At 34.5% G+C, this 15,291-nt stretch overlaps 1 pseudogene; it reads left to right on the top strand.

The window, feature by feature from the left end:
* The first annotated feature begins 4,039 nt into the window (after window positions 1-4,039).
* Window positions 4,040-12,751, top strand: LOC145064067 (disease resistance protein RUN1-like; annotated as a pseudogene).
* Window positions 12,752-15,291: the final 2,540 nt, after the last annotated feature.

The raw sequence follows: 15,291 nt of genomic DNA, 5'->3' as shown, positions 1-15,291 counted from the left end.
ACCTTTAACCGATTAATTTGTTTTTTTTTGGGGGATTTTGATTTCAGGATCATCTAATTCTCTACGGAAGAGAGTTGGGAGTTGCTCAAATAAGGTTGTCTAAACATATTCCTTCAACGGTCAAGTAATCTATTCTTTTATCTTCAAATTAACTTTTGGTAATTAAAATTTGAATGTTCGTGTATATTTAATTCTTTGATTTTGTGATACTTTTCTCTATAGAACTGTTATTTGGGTAAAAAGTTATCATAATTTGTTAACCCTAGTTTTTGAATGTAATTGGTAGTTTACTTGTGATTTTTCTATAATAATTTTTGATGTCTGGATAACCCAATCCACCAAACGCATTCACAATATGGAAATTCAAGAGGCATAATAGTGGCAACTTTTGATCAAAACCCCAACCAAGGCATATCTTTTACATAGGATGGAAATAAAATATTATGAGCTATTAATCGTTTGGAAGAACTTGGTATATATAAGAAATGTCAGAGTCTATTAAATGTGACCGAAATAAAACAATTGGTTTTTAAGTAAAACGTTGTTGACCAGAAGCAAGCATTGTTTAGATTTTTTTTTTTTTTTTTTTTTTTTTTTTTTTTTTTTTTTTTTAGTAAAGTTCTAGGATGCTTGATATTTGCTCATTTAGACATGCCTTTCTTTGGTTGATATATATTTTGATTTCCTGATCCATCTATAGTTTGGTAACGAAGTTACCACTACCTGGATGTGATCATTGCAAGTAATTTTAATTAGGTTCAAGAAGCAACAAGAGAAATGCCAATCAATCATTGAGAGTATTACAGGTTCTAAATTAATCATTAAGAAAACAATTCTTGTTCCTAGAATCGTGCATGCAAACATCTCGACCAAATTATCGGACTTGGAACTAACTTTGTTGATTTGCGTTTCATTTTGTTAAGGGTACTGACTATGGAATTTGGTTCTATAAAGTAGTGTAAACAGATAAACAAAATACAAGTGGTAACTCATCTCCTTTATCTATGACAAAAAAAAAATATATGCTTCATCGTACTTATTATAGACTATTGGCATATTGAATGTGTGTTGACATTGTTATAATCTATAACCATTTTGGTAAAATTGCATATTGTATGGGGTCATATTGCTTTTGGCAGATTCAATGACTTCAAATATTTTGTTGTTGGTTCAAGACGCTATAATTTACTTCAAATAAGCTTTATTTGAGAATCTCGGTGTCATGAACCTCATTTGTTCAAATTGCTTCTCCAAATTTTCGTGATCTTTAACCAGTATTGGAATGCTGAATTTGTTTTTCAAGTATAGTTGGTTCACTTGTAGGTATTTGATATTTTCTCAGATCCCTCCTTTAAAATCCTCTCAGATGTTATAAGTGATGGGGCAATTATCAAAGTTTTAGGTGTGGTACCGAATCCTTTTCCTATATTGCCCTAAAGTTGGGTGATGTTTTTTGATATCAAACATTTTCTACTTTACTAAAACCATTTATATGGTGTGTTCGATTACATAATAGTAGAATATTTCTACATCGGTTTAACGGTGATTAATCAAAGAAGTAAGTATTTTAGTGACATCACAGTTTGATCAACTAAGAGTTTTATGCCTTCGAGAAGCTATTAATCGAACTATTCATAAAAGAAAACAAAACGGGCTCTGAGTTTTCTTTTTTAAATAATGCTCTCATTATGTACCAACAAGTTCAGTGACAAGGTACATTCATGATCAAGTGGTACAAATCAGTTGGTTCTTTATGCCACTTGCTCTACTTACAATCATCAAGATTCAATAAATACGTTGCGTACAATAAATCTACAAGATCTCCATGTCCTATCCAAGTGAAGGTTACTATCCTTTTTTTCCATAGACACTTAGCTTTTTATATTTGGTATTTATTTCCTATCAGGATTATACATGTGAAGCTTTTAGACACTAAAGTCAATGGTTGAGAGAAAAAAGGTTAGTTACAATACACTTTTTTGTATTAAGCAAATGTACTTTGGAAAATATACATAAATATAGCATTGTACTTTCAAATGAATGTTATTTTAATTCACCACTGATTTGCTTACTATAGTATCATATTTTCATAGCTATTGTATCTTCTTTAATGTATTGGTGGGTCGTGCTTAGCATGGCCCTTAAACATCCCTAGTGTGTATATATATATATATATATATATATATATATATATATATATATATATATATATATATATATATATATATATATATATACACACACACAAATTATATATCTTCTAAAAACTAATGTTTGGTTTTCACCCCTTTCATTTTCTTTACTTTTCCATTTTAAACCGTTTTCTTCTATGTTTTTTTTTCTATTAACCCGTATTTTATAAAATGACATTTTACACCCCTCTACTTTATAAAATATCATTTAACCCATCGATTTTGCACTTTGTATATTGTGTTTGTATTTTTTCCGTAGTATATATAATATGATTTTCCTATAATTACCGCCCTCAACTTTGTCAAATTTTACTTTGTCCCCCTTAGCTTTAAACTTTGTAAAGTGTGTCTTCATTCATTTGGATTTAAACTTTGTAAAATGTCGTTTTGATCCATTCGATTTTGAATTTTTTATAATATAATTTTTCTTATTAACTTCTATTCGTTAACTTAAAAAACCTAATTTTTAATGTGCTTATTTTAATGTATGATTTGGTATAAATTCGAGGTTATCAATATTTAGAAATTTCATTCGTCAATAATATATATATATATATATATATATATATATATATATATATATATATATATATATATAATGTACGTATTGGTACAAATTCGAGTTTATCTATATTTTGGCGTAATTTTTTTAGTGTTTTCATGCTTATTTTGATATATTTCTCTTACATATCAATGGATCTCATATAGTAGTTTTTTTTTTTATTGTTTGAACTTCTATGCTTTGACCTAATAAAATAATCTTACTTGCTTATTTATATATATGTTGATATAAATTCAAGTTTCTTTACGTTTTGATGTAAATTTTGTGTATACTTTTGTGATTATTTTTATCTACTTTTCCTACCTATGATTTCGGTCGCATATAATATATTTCCATTCGACGCTATAAACTGGAGTTATTTAGGTGTTGTTTGATTTTCTGAAGCAAAAACCATCTCTGCAACCCCTGCAACCCTCTGCAGTAGAAGAGGTAGACCAAACGGCTGTAGACTATAATAAGAAGCATGTTTGTTTTTTTAACATCTGCATACTGCTGCAGATATTAAAAAATTAAAATAAACTAATTTTATAAACCGAAAATAGTTTTTTAATATGTAAAATTTAATAATGTATAACATTTCCGTAAAAAATAATGATATTTCAATAAAAAATAATGATATTTCAACAAAAAATAATGATATTTTAGTAAAAAATAATGATATTTCATCAAGAAATTATCATTATTGAATATAAAAAAAACGAAAAATAAATTCAACAAGAATAAACGAAAAAAAAACGAAATAAAATTTTAACAACATATAATCAAAATTTCAGCAATAAAAAAGAAGAAGAGGTTGGAAGAGGCAGTATAAGTGTTGCGCCAAGCAGAGCACGCGTAGACTCAGAAAACTTCTAAAAAACAAACAGTTGCGAGATGAAAAGTGTTGCGCGTGTGCTGCGCCGCACAACAATAAGAGGTTTGAAGATGTTTTTTTTTTTCCAAAAAACAAACAGCACCTTAGTGGTACCAGCATTCTATATTAATCTACTAACAGATGCCACTGTTTGTTACTTTTATCAATACAATCATCAAAATTCAACTTAAACCTATTACTCCCGCTGCAACTCGCGGCGGGTAAAATCCTAGTTACTTCTAACTATAAAGACCATTTGTGTAATTTAATCTAACAATAATATCTGAAACAACGAATAGTTGATTTTTTAATCAAAACAGCACCAAGACGACAACCCGACTTCACCTAACACCTGTGTTACGTAATTCTCCGACTATCCACATGGCTATACCCAACTCAATCTGCAGTTAAAATAGTAATTTCTCTTTCATCATGGTAGTTGATATATGGCCAAGTAAAAGAAGCAACTCATGCACAACTTTCGCCTTTAATATCAACAGGGTTGGTGGTCATCTTTATTTTTTATATATTATTTTAATAGATTTTCCTTTTGTCTTTAGCCAGCATCTTGTTGCAAAAGACCAAACCGACGGGGTCCGGAGACCGGAGGTGTGACTTTGATGCCTTTATATTTCCCCTTTGTTTAACAACCTCTCGTCTTACTAATTTCAATGGCGTCTGCTTCATGTTCTTCTTCTCTGCTAAATCATACCAGCTGCCATGACGTAATTCTTTTACAGATCATCTCCATGCAACTTTAAAGCGAGCAGGAGTTCGCACTTTTAGGGATAATGATAATATTGACAGAGGTCAAGAACTGAAGCCGGAAATCGAGAGAGCAATCAAAGAATCCAGGGCTTCTATAGTTGTATTGTCAGAGAAGTATGCAAATTCAAGATGGTGCCTTGACGAGCTTGTGTTGATCCTTGAGCAAAGGCGGAGCTTTAATCATTTTGTTTTACTGGTTTTTTACCATGTCGATCCCTCAGATGTCAGGAACCAAAGACAAAGTTTCACGATAAATGTAGAAGAAGGAGAATGGACAGAGTATAATGTCAATCGATGGAAGGCAGCCCTTGCAGAGGTTGCTGATTTGACCGGCATCGTTGTTTCAGGGTATGCTTTCTCTATTCATGCTTATAGTTTAATCCTTTGGAAACCCTTTTTGATTAATTCAACTGAGTGTTAAATATGATAAGGAATCGTAATTTGTGCTTATCAGATGATCAAATTCAGGTATGCTTCTTGAAAAGATAAGTTATGGAATTTTCTTTTGCTATTATGGCTTTACATATTTATGCAAAGAGCAGAACCAGATGATTAGAGGCTTACCTGTCTCAGTATGACATGATGTTTTTATGTAGTATTCTATGTCCTTTTCCGTAGTAGTCTATGGGGTTGGTTTACTTTACACATACTTCCTTTGCTTTTCTCCTTGTCTCCGGACACATTTGGCATGATAATTGAACTTTCTTTATAGTGAAGATTGCAAATTTTTACTTGATTGGAAAAATAGCTGTTTAGTTACTTATGTAAAGACATTATCCCATTCGATTCGTACTTATTAATGGCTTACTATAAATATAGAATATACATATATTCACCATGTGTATATGATGTGAAATAGTGAGTAAGAAGTGAAACTAAAACTAAAGCACTTAGGCAATGGGGAGTGGTGGCGCATGCTAAAGAGATGCTAAGACATGTCATATCAGATTTTTTCTTCCACCTAATCTTTTGTCAAAAAAATATATAAACTTGGATTTTGAGAAAAAAATTAAAACAAAAATGCAAATAAAAGATGACAAATCACAGCCTTCTGATTTTAGAAATAATAAAATAAAAAAGGAAAGCAAATACAAAAGGACCAATGACAGTCAAACTCCAAATAATCTTTTCTTCTCTCTTTTCTTACTAGTGAACTAGCGAGCTCTTCTTAGCATATTGCTTAACATGGTGAAGGGGGTGGTGTTTTGTTCATGCCAAGCTTTTGGCGAGTGGGTTTGGCGCCCCCACTCCCTTTAGCCATATAACATAACACATATTCTGGTTTGGCTTTGGCCTTTGCATTATTGAAAACTTAATTCAATCAGATAGCATATATATACACTTACTATGTACACACTACAAGAATAACAGGCAATAAAGGCTTATGTTGGCGATCTGCGTCAACATAAAGGCTTATGTTGGCGATCTGCGTCAACATAATACCTTTAGCAGCGACATCAAACAAACGCGTTTTTTGTCGCCGCTAAAAGTGTCTGTCGCCGCTAAAGGCTTATGTTGGCGATCTGCGTCATTTCAACCCTAACCGTTGATTTAGACGATGATCCAACAACTAGGAGGACATAGAAAACCCCGCGTTATTTTCCCTCCGGTGTGTCGCCGCTATTGCCTGTTCTGGCGATCAGCGTCATTTCAACCTCATCCGTCGATTTAAGCAATGATCCAACGATGTAGGAAACCCCAGATTGTTTTCCCTCCGATGTGTCGCTGCTAAAGGCCGCCCGTCGCCGCTAAAGAACATCGACAATAAAATCAGCTTCGTCTTCATTTTCTTCCCTGATCTACTTCTGTGTTTCCCCTCTTCCTCTCCATTTCCCACCTTCTTGCCGGAGTATACCGCCACCACCACTGTTCATGACGAAAATTTGATATTTTAGATGTGTATTTGTATGTGTATTTTGTGTTTGTAGATTTGGATATGTATTTGTATTTGCATTTGTATGTATATATGTATTTTGAGTGTATTTTTATGTATGTATATGTGTTTTTGTATGATCATTTATACGTATATGTGTATTTTGTAAGTAAATTATGTATGTGTATGTGTTTTTGTATGTATATGGGTATTTTGTATGTGTATTTGTATGTATACAAATACATATAAATAGCGGCGACACCTTTAGTGGCGACAGATAGTAGCAGCGACACGTCTTTAGTGGCGATAGAAGGCAATAGCGTCGAACAAAGAAGCATTAGCAACGAACCAATAGCAACGACGCTTTAGCGGCGACGTGTCGCCGCTAAAGGTATTAGCAGCGACATTTTCGACCTTTAGCGGCGACGCCCGTCGCCGGTAATACTATAATTTCTTGTAGTGACACCTCAGTTCATCATATTTAGTTGGTTGATATTAATGGTTGTAGGGAGAATATTTCATTTGCTAGAGCATTTGAATTCCTTGCACTATAACTGAAGCAGTTATAACATTAAGAAGATTAAATGCTATGCTCAGAATGTGTTCATTTTCTTTGTTCTTTTCTTGCAGGTCTGAAACAGACTTTATCGCAGAAATTGTTGATACAGTTAACCGTAAACTAGATATGAAATTACTAAGTACTCCAGCACATCTAATTGGAATGGGCACTCGAGCTATAGGTATCAATACCTGGTTGAAAAATGAGCAATCTGTTGATAATGTTTTAGCAATTTGTGCCATGGGAGGCAGTGGCAAGACGACTCTGGCCCAATTCATTTATAACTCAAACAAGCAAGATTTTGAAAGCAGCAGTTACCTTGAAGAGATCGGAAAGCACTCTAAACAGTCTGATGGTTTGCTTGGGCTACAAAAACAACTTCTCAAAGACATTCTAGGGGGAAACAATGCAAGTATATCTAGTGTATCTGAGGGTACAAGGAAGGTTGAGGAGGCCTTACAAGTGAAAAGGGTGCTTATTGTTCTTGATGACATTGATGAACATGACGAATTAGATGCTTTACTTGGAACAAGGGCTTTTCATACACAAAGCAAGATCATAATAACAACTAGGCTTCTAGATATAAATGCATGGTTTGGGTCCATATCATGGAGCTGCCACGTGCACAAACTTAAATTGTTGAACGATGATGAATCATTAGAGCTTTTAAGTTGCCATGCATTTGGATCCAAGACTCCTATGGAAGGTTATATGGAGCTCGCAAAACAGTTAGCAGAGTATTGTGGTGGAAATCCACTAGCTCTTAAAGTATTGGGTTCTTCTCTATTTTCTAACGCTAAAGAGCCAAGGGAAAAAAATAGGATGATAGAGGTTTGGAGAAGTACATTGAATTCACTGAATTCATTGAAAGGAAATCTTGATGATAGAATCCAAGGTATCCTACAAAAGAGCTTTGACTCATTGCCACATGCTATTAACAAAGAGTTGTTTCTGCACATTGCTTTTTTCTTTGTTGGTGAATATGAGGGTTATGTCGCAAAGATATTGGAGCATGAATGGCATGCAAAGGCTAGCATCAGGACCCTCCTTAACAGATGCCTTCTTACCATCTCACCAAGTAAAAAAGTTATGGTGCATCAATTGCTCCAAGAGATGGCAAGAAACATAGTCCTTCAAGAGTCCAGAGATCCTGCAGCACGTAGTAGAGTCTCACAAACTGATGAATCTTATCGTTTGTTGAGAAACGGAGATGTGAGGTGCTTCTTAATTATGTGTATCTTTAAACTTAGTTTCCCTTTCACCACATCCTAAGTTTACTTTCTTTGTCTCATTTCATGTCATTACTCGTTAGGGTTCAAAAACAATTGAAGGTCTGGCACTTGACTTAATCTTCATGCTCAAGAAAGGGTTGACATCAAATGTAAGTAAAAGATATGAATAAGTGTGGTACTCTTGATATTTTTTTCTGAATTTACCTTAATTTTCAGTCAATATTATGTCATACATGAGGCATAAGGTAGGTACTAATTAATTAACTTAATGCTAAATTTGCAGCCATTAACCCTTAAAACAGCTTCACTTGCAAAAATGGACAAACTGAAATTGCTCAAGCTCCGATATGTGAGAGTGAGACTCACAGGGTCCTACAAGAATTTTCCAGAATTAAGATGGTTGTACTGGAGTCATTGTCCACCGACAAAAATACGCTCCTGCTTATTGGGGAGCAGCTTAGTGGCTTTACATATGAGCGATGGATGGTTGAAAAAATTTGAACCGCCCATGGTAGGAATTTGATGTCCTGTTTGTCACATGACCTTTTAGCTTTTCAACTCTCTAACAGTTTATCTTTTATCATACGGGTGAATCAATCTTGGTATTCTTGGAATAGGTTCTTAACTCACTGAAGATCCTAAATCTTAAATATTCGCTCGATCTTGTCAGTATCCGCCATCTTTCCCGACTTCCTAATCTCGAGACTTTGATTCTCTCGCACTGTTGGAGTCTCAGTCTGACTCAAGTTTGTAAAACCATTGGAGGTCTTAAGAAGCTTTCTCTATTGGACTTTGGAGGGCGTCATCGTCCTAGGAATAAGAAGTATGCAAATCCACTGCAATTGTTAAAAACTCTATTTACCGGTGGAGGAATGCCACAACCGTTTTTGGTCCCCTTTCCAGACTCGCTAAAGAATCTGTTTCTCAGTTACAGCCATGATGATTCATCGTCTTTAATTAAACAACATTCATCCTTTTACAATCACTTGAACTTTGGCAGTAATCCGTTAATGCTCCTGACCAATTACACTAATCTTAAAATGCTTCGGGTACTTGATGTGAGTGATTGTCGAAATATAAAGTCCCTCCTATGTCTCCCAAGTACGCTAGAAGAGTTGTATACATCGTTATGTTCTTCACTGGAGAAAATAACATTCGAATTGGCTCGGTTCAGATTGCGGAAATTTGAATATTTTGAAAGTCAAAACTTGTTTGAAATTCAAGGATTTTTGAAACTGGTGCCTTTAGCAAAGGTTGATGAAGCAGCTTTGGGACATATGAAATGGATCAAAACATATCAAGATACTGAGGTGAACCTTGCTGGTGATGATGTCAATAGATACGGTTGCCATACAAAGGTATCTCTCTCTCTCTCTCTCTCTCTCTCTCTCTCTCTCTCTCTCCACATCTTTTTTACCACGGGGAAACTGATTAATATATGAATAATTTGATATTTCTGCAATTTTTCTGACCAGGTGCTGTACGAATATGGTATAATGAGCACATATCTGGCAGGCATGAAGGATCAAAGCATGCCAATGTACAAGTATATGTCATCGTCCTCATTCTTATCCTTTCATACGCCTTCTTGTCCTGAGAAATGCAGGATCCGAGGATTAAACATAACCGCCTCATACAGACGATTAGGCACATCAAACTACAAGGATAAAGATAGGTGGGCTTTATTCACCAAAGTCAGCAATAAAACCAAGGGCCTTACTTGGATGTATAACCCTTTGATCTATTGTGAACCGAGGGTTGGAGTAGATGCTGTGTGGTTAAGCTATTGGCCCATTGGGAATATATTAGATGCTGGTGATGAAATCAATGTGACCATCATTGTGGGGGATGGATACCATTCCTATCTTTGTCGCTCATTACAGGAGTCTACTATCTTTGTCGCCGCGATTACTTCAAGTCAACCACCCCTGATTGGTTAAATATGCTAGTTGGTGATACCATTCCCCATAAAGGTAAATTCCTCTTTGAGCTGCTGCTTTTCATCAAGATTAAGTTGCAAATACTGATTGATCTTTCTAGAACACTGTCATAGACTTACGAGGATGGAGAAAATCTCCTCAGAGTGACTGTAAAATGTCATGTATGTCGCGGTTAGCTTACAGAGACGACCCGTATTCCGATTAGCTCTAAGTATGTACATTTACTCATTCTTTTTGGCATGACATACCAATTTTGTTTGTAAATTTAAATCAATTTGATGCTTAAATCCCTTAACTAAACTAATCTATATATTCATTATACAAATGAACAGGGCTGTCAATTTTATACCATGGAAAACCAACCAACACGATATTAACTATGATATTAACGAAGCAAGAAAGTGGGTAACTGCTAGACTATCACTTATATTTAGGTTAAGTTTAGGGTAATTAAGTGTAATATCAAACTTTGTGTGTGTATATATATATATATATATATATATATATATATATATATATATATATATATATATATATATATATATATTGTACCATATATCGTAATTCATATTGAGAAATCAATTACAACATTCTCTATCTATACTCTGATTCTTGGTTCAATATTTTATGAAAGCACAATCACCACTAACCCTAGCAGCCGTCAACTTTTTTGCCCTAAATCTATTTGTTTGCTGCCCCAATCAACCATGGTCCTTGTTACAGCCTTCGCTTCTACAGAAACGATGGCCCATAATTCTCACGAATTCGCATTCACTTTATCACCCATAAATTATGTGTATCGGAAGACAATGATCCAACCATTCTTGATAACCATCAACCTTTTTGGCTATGTAGATGGCACCGTTCAGTGTCCAACCCAAAGGATTCAAGCAACTGCTAAAGCCACTCCCATTGATAACCCTAATTAGCTTAATTGGATCTCCAACAATACACACGTCAGAATGGTAATCTTCTCAACAATGTCTGAATCTTCCTTTCAACATGTTCAAGGAACAACATCTAGAGAGCTTTGGGTCGCATTAGAACGACCATATGCATTCATTATACAAATGAACAAGGCTGTCACTTTTATACCATGGAAAACCAGCCAACATGTTATTAACCAAAACAAGAAAGTTGGTAATTGTTAGAATATCAATTATATTTAGGTTAAGTTTTGGGTAATTAATTGTAATATCAAACTATCTATATATTGTACCCTATATCGTAACTCATACTGAGAAATCGATTACAATCTTCTCTTTCTATACTTTGGTTGTTGGTTCTATATGGTATAAGAGCACAATCACCACTAACCCTAGCAGTCGTCAACTTTGTTGCCCTAAATCTTTCTGTTGGCTACTCCAATTAACCATGGCCATTGTTACGACCTTCTCTTCTATAGAAAAGATTGCCCATAATTCTCACAAATTTGTGTTCACTTTATCACCCATAAATTATGGGTACCGGAAGGCGATGATCTAACCATTCTTGATAATCAACAACATTTTCAGCTATGTAGATGGCACCGTTTAGTGTCCAATCTAAAAGATTCAAGAAATTGCTAAAGCCACTCCTATTGATAACCCTAGTTATCTTAATTGGATCTCCAATAATACACACATCAGAATGGTAATCATCTCAACAATGTCCGAATCTTGCTTTCAACATGTTCAAGGAACAACATCTAGAGAAATCTGGGTTGCATTAGAACGAGCATATGCATTCATTATACAAACGAATAGGGCTGCCATTTTTATACCATGGAAAACCAACCAACATGATATTAAGTATGATATTAACCGAAACAAGAAATTTGGTTGTTGATAGACTATAAATTATATTTAGGTTAAGTTTATGGTTATTAAGTGTTATATCAAACTCTCTCTCTATCTCTCTCTCTCTCTCTCTCTCTCTCCCCTACACAATAACCACATCTTTTTTACCATGGGGAAACTGATTAATATTTGAATAATTTGATATTTCTACAATTTTCTAGGTGTTGTACGAATATGGTATAATGAGCACATATATGGCAGGCATAAAGGATCAAAGCATGCCAATGTAGAAGTATATGTCATCGTCCTCATTCTTATCCTTTCGTATACCTTCTTGTCCTGAGAAATGCAGGATCCGAGGATTAAACATAACCGCCTCATACAGACGATTAGGCACATCAAACTACAAGGATAAAGATAGGTGGGCTTTATTCACCAAAGTCAGCAATAAAACCAAGGGCCTTACTTGGATGTATAACCCTTTGATCTATTGTGAACCGAGGGTTGGAGTAGATGCTGTGTGGTTAAGCTATTGGCCCATTGGGAATATATTAGATGCTGGTGATGAAATCAATGTGACCATCATTGTGGGGGATGGATTGACTGTAAGCAGGTGTGGTCCCAGCCTTGTGTTTATATATGATGGTGAAGTAGAGCTAGAATACTACAAATATTACAAGAAAGAGGACGAAGTTATTGGGGGAGATCTATCTGAATTTGAGCTCACTACAGGAGTCTACTATCTTTGTCGCCGCGATTACTTCAAGTCAACCACCCCTGATTGGTTAAATATGCTAGTTGGTGATACCGTTCCCCATAAAGGTAAATTCCTCTTTGAGCTGCTGCTTTTCATCAAGATTAAGCTGCAAATACTGATTGATCTTTCTATAACACTGTCATAGACTTACGAGGATGGAGAAAATCTCCTCAGAGTGACTGTAAAATGTCATGTATGTCGCGGTTAGCTTACAAAGACGACCCGTATTCCGATTAGCTCTAAGTATGTACATTTACTCATTCTTTTTGGCATGACATACCAATTTTGTTTGTAAATTTAAATCAATTTGTTGTTTAAATCCCTTAACTAAACTAATCTTTATAGTCATTATACAAATGAATAGGGCTGTCAATTTTATACCATGGAAAACCAACCAACGTGATATTAACTATGATATTAACGAAGCAAGAAAGTTGGTAACTGTTAGACTATAATTATATTTAGGTTAAGTTTAGGGTAATTAAGTGTAATTTCAAATTTTATATATATTGTACCCTATATCTTAATTCATATTGATAAATCAATTACAATCTTCTCTATCTATACTCTAATTCTTGATTATATATGTTATCAGAGCACAATCACCACTAACCCTAGCAGTCGTCAACTTTGTTGCCCTAAATCTTTCTGTTGGCTACTCCAATCAACCATGGCCATTGTTACGGCCTTCTCTTCTATAGAAAAGATTGCTCATAATTCTCATAAATTTGTGTTCACTTTATCCCCCATAAATTATGGGTACTGGAAGGCGATGATCCAACCATTCTTGATAATCAACAACATTTTCGGCTATGTAGATGGCACCATACGGTGTCCAACCCAAAAGATTCAAGAAACTGCTAAAGCCGCTCCCATTGATAACCCTAGTAATATTAATTGGATTCCAACAATACACACGTCAGAATGTTAATCATCTCAACAATGTCTGAATCTTCCTTTCAACATTTTCAAGGAACAACAACTAGAGAACTCTTGGTCGCATTAAAACGAGCATATGCATTCATTATTCAAATGAATAGGGCTGCCAATTTTATAGCATGGAAAACCAACCAACATGATATTATCTATGATATTATCTGAAACAAGAAATTTGCCAATTTGGTAGTTCATAGACTATCAATTATATTTAGGTTAAGTTTAGGGTAATTAAGTGTAATATCAAACTCTTTCTTTCTCTCTCTCTCTCTCTCTCTCTCTCTCTATATATATATATATATATATATATATATATATGTATCGTATCCTATACTGTAATTCATATTGAGAAATCAATTACAATCTTCTCTATCTATACTCCGATTCTTGCTTCTATATGTTATCAGAGCACAATCACTATGACATCCCCATTTTCACGGCCAGAAAAGACCGATTTTGTTTATGCTTTATAATAAAATCAGAGTAACTTTTTAAAGAGAGTGTTTCGGAATTCGTTCCCAAAAATATACATAAGAATTTATCAAAGCATTTCTGAAGAAATGTATTTTCATTACATTACAAAACTCGGGATGTGATCGTCAATACAAGTGAAAAGCATAAACCACAAGCAACATATGCCTTACAACATTTTTATTTATTTCTACTGGACTATAATACATAATCTCTCATCAAATCATCCAATTATGCTCTTGTGCCAATACTTGTGAAACAAAAAAACTAAGTGGGTCAAGCTGGGGAGCCTGGTGAGCATATAGGGTTTTCAACCCATAATAAATAAGTTTATTATTTTCAACAATAATTCAACCTGATTACCCGTTCTCGTTATCCTCACTTTATGTCCCTAAAACATCTATCGTAAGGGACCTATCCTATGGAATTTCGTCAGGATAAACATTACTGCTAAGGGAATTCCTTAGCCATATAGGTCCGTAAGGCAACCATGAGGAGGATGGAGTATACCGGTGAACACATAGTTCACAAACACCTACAGGTTGCGAGCCTGCTAGCGTTCCACTGGACTTCATAGAAAAAGTTTGTGGTCGTCATCCATACTCCGCTAGATGACTGGATCATCGTCAACACCAATGCCTCTCATCATTTTATTTCATCACACACCAACTATTTCATATACCCATGTTTTACCCAATATATTTGTAGATATAAAATACACATACAGTTCAGATCTAAAATACGAAGTTTAAATCTTTTACCCAACATAGATCTCAAAGTATAATATAATATATATATATATATATATATATATATATATATATATATATATATAGTTTAGATCCAAAAAGTTTAGATTTGAAATGAGAAAGTTTAGATCTGAAGGAAAACATTCATATTTGAAAGAAAAAGTTCATATTTGAAAAGAAAGAAGTTTAGATCTTTCATTCAACATAGATCTCAGGTAAACAGATAATATTTACACATAGCATGTAATTTATATAAAATACTTCATATCTATGTGTAAGATGAAAGTGAATATACACTTACTTGATAAGGTTGTGATTCAAACTTGGACAACGCTTCGCTTCGACGAAACCAGGAGGTTTGCTTGAAAACTGGGCCCTGCGGGGCAAAGTTTCTAAACCGAAAAACTCTTTTTCTCAGAGCCTCTAGGCACTCCGGGGCTTTCTTCAAGTGCTAGGGAAGTTTCCTAGGTTTTGGGTATGTTTTGGGAGGTTTAGAGAGTGAGTAGAGAAGGAGAGAAATGGTAAAAAGTGTGAAAAATAAAGGAACTCTCGGGTGGTATTTATAGGCTAAAAAGGTGATGAACTCGTCGAGTTTCTAGCCCAACTTGTCACACCCCGAAA

The sequence above is a fragment of the Lactuca serriola genome, chromosome 7, assembly GCF_051521515.1.
Source record: "Lactuca serriola cultivar US96UC23 chromosome 7, Lser_US96UC23_V15, whole genome shotgun sequence".
In the NCBI taxonomy this organism is placed as follows: domain Eukaryota; kingdom Viridiplantae; phylum Streptophyta; class Magnoliopsida; order Asterales; family Asteraceae; genus Lactuca; species Lactuca serriola.
This window is presented reverse-complemented; position numbering and strand designations above follow the sequence as displayed.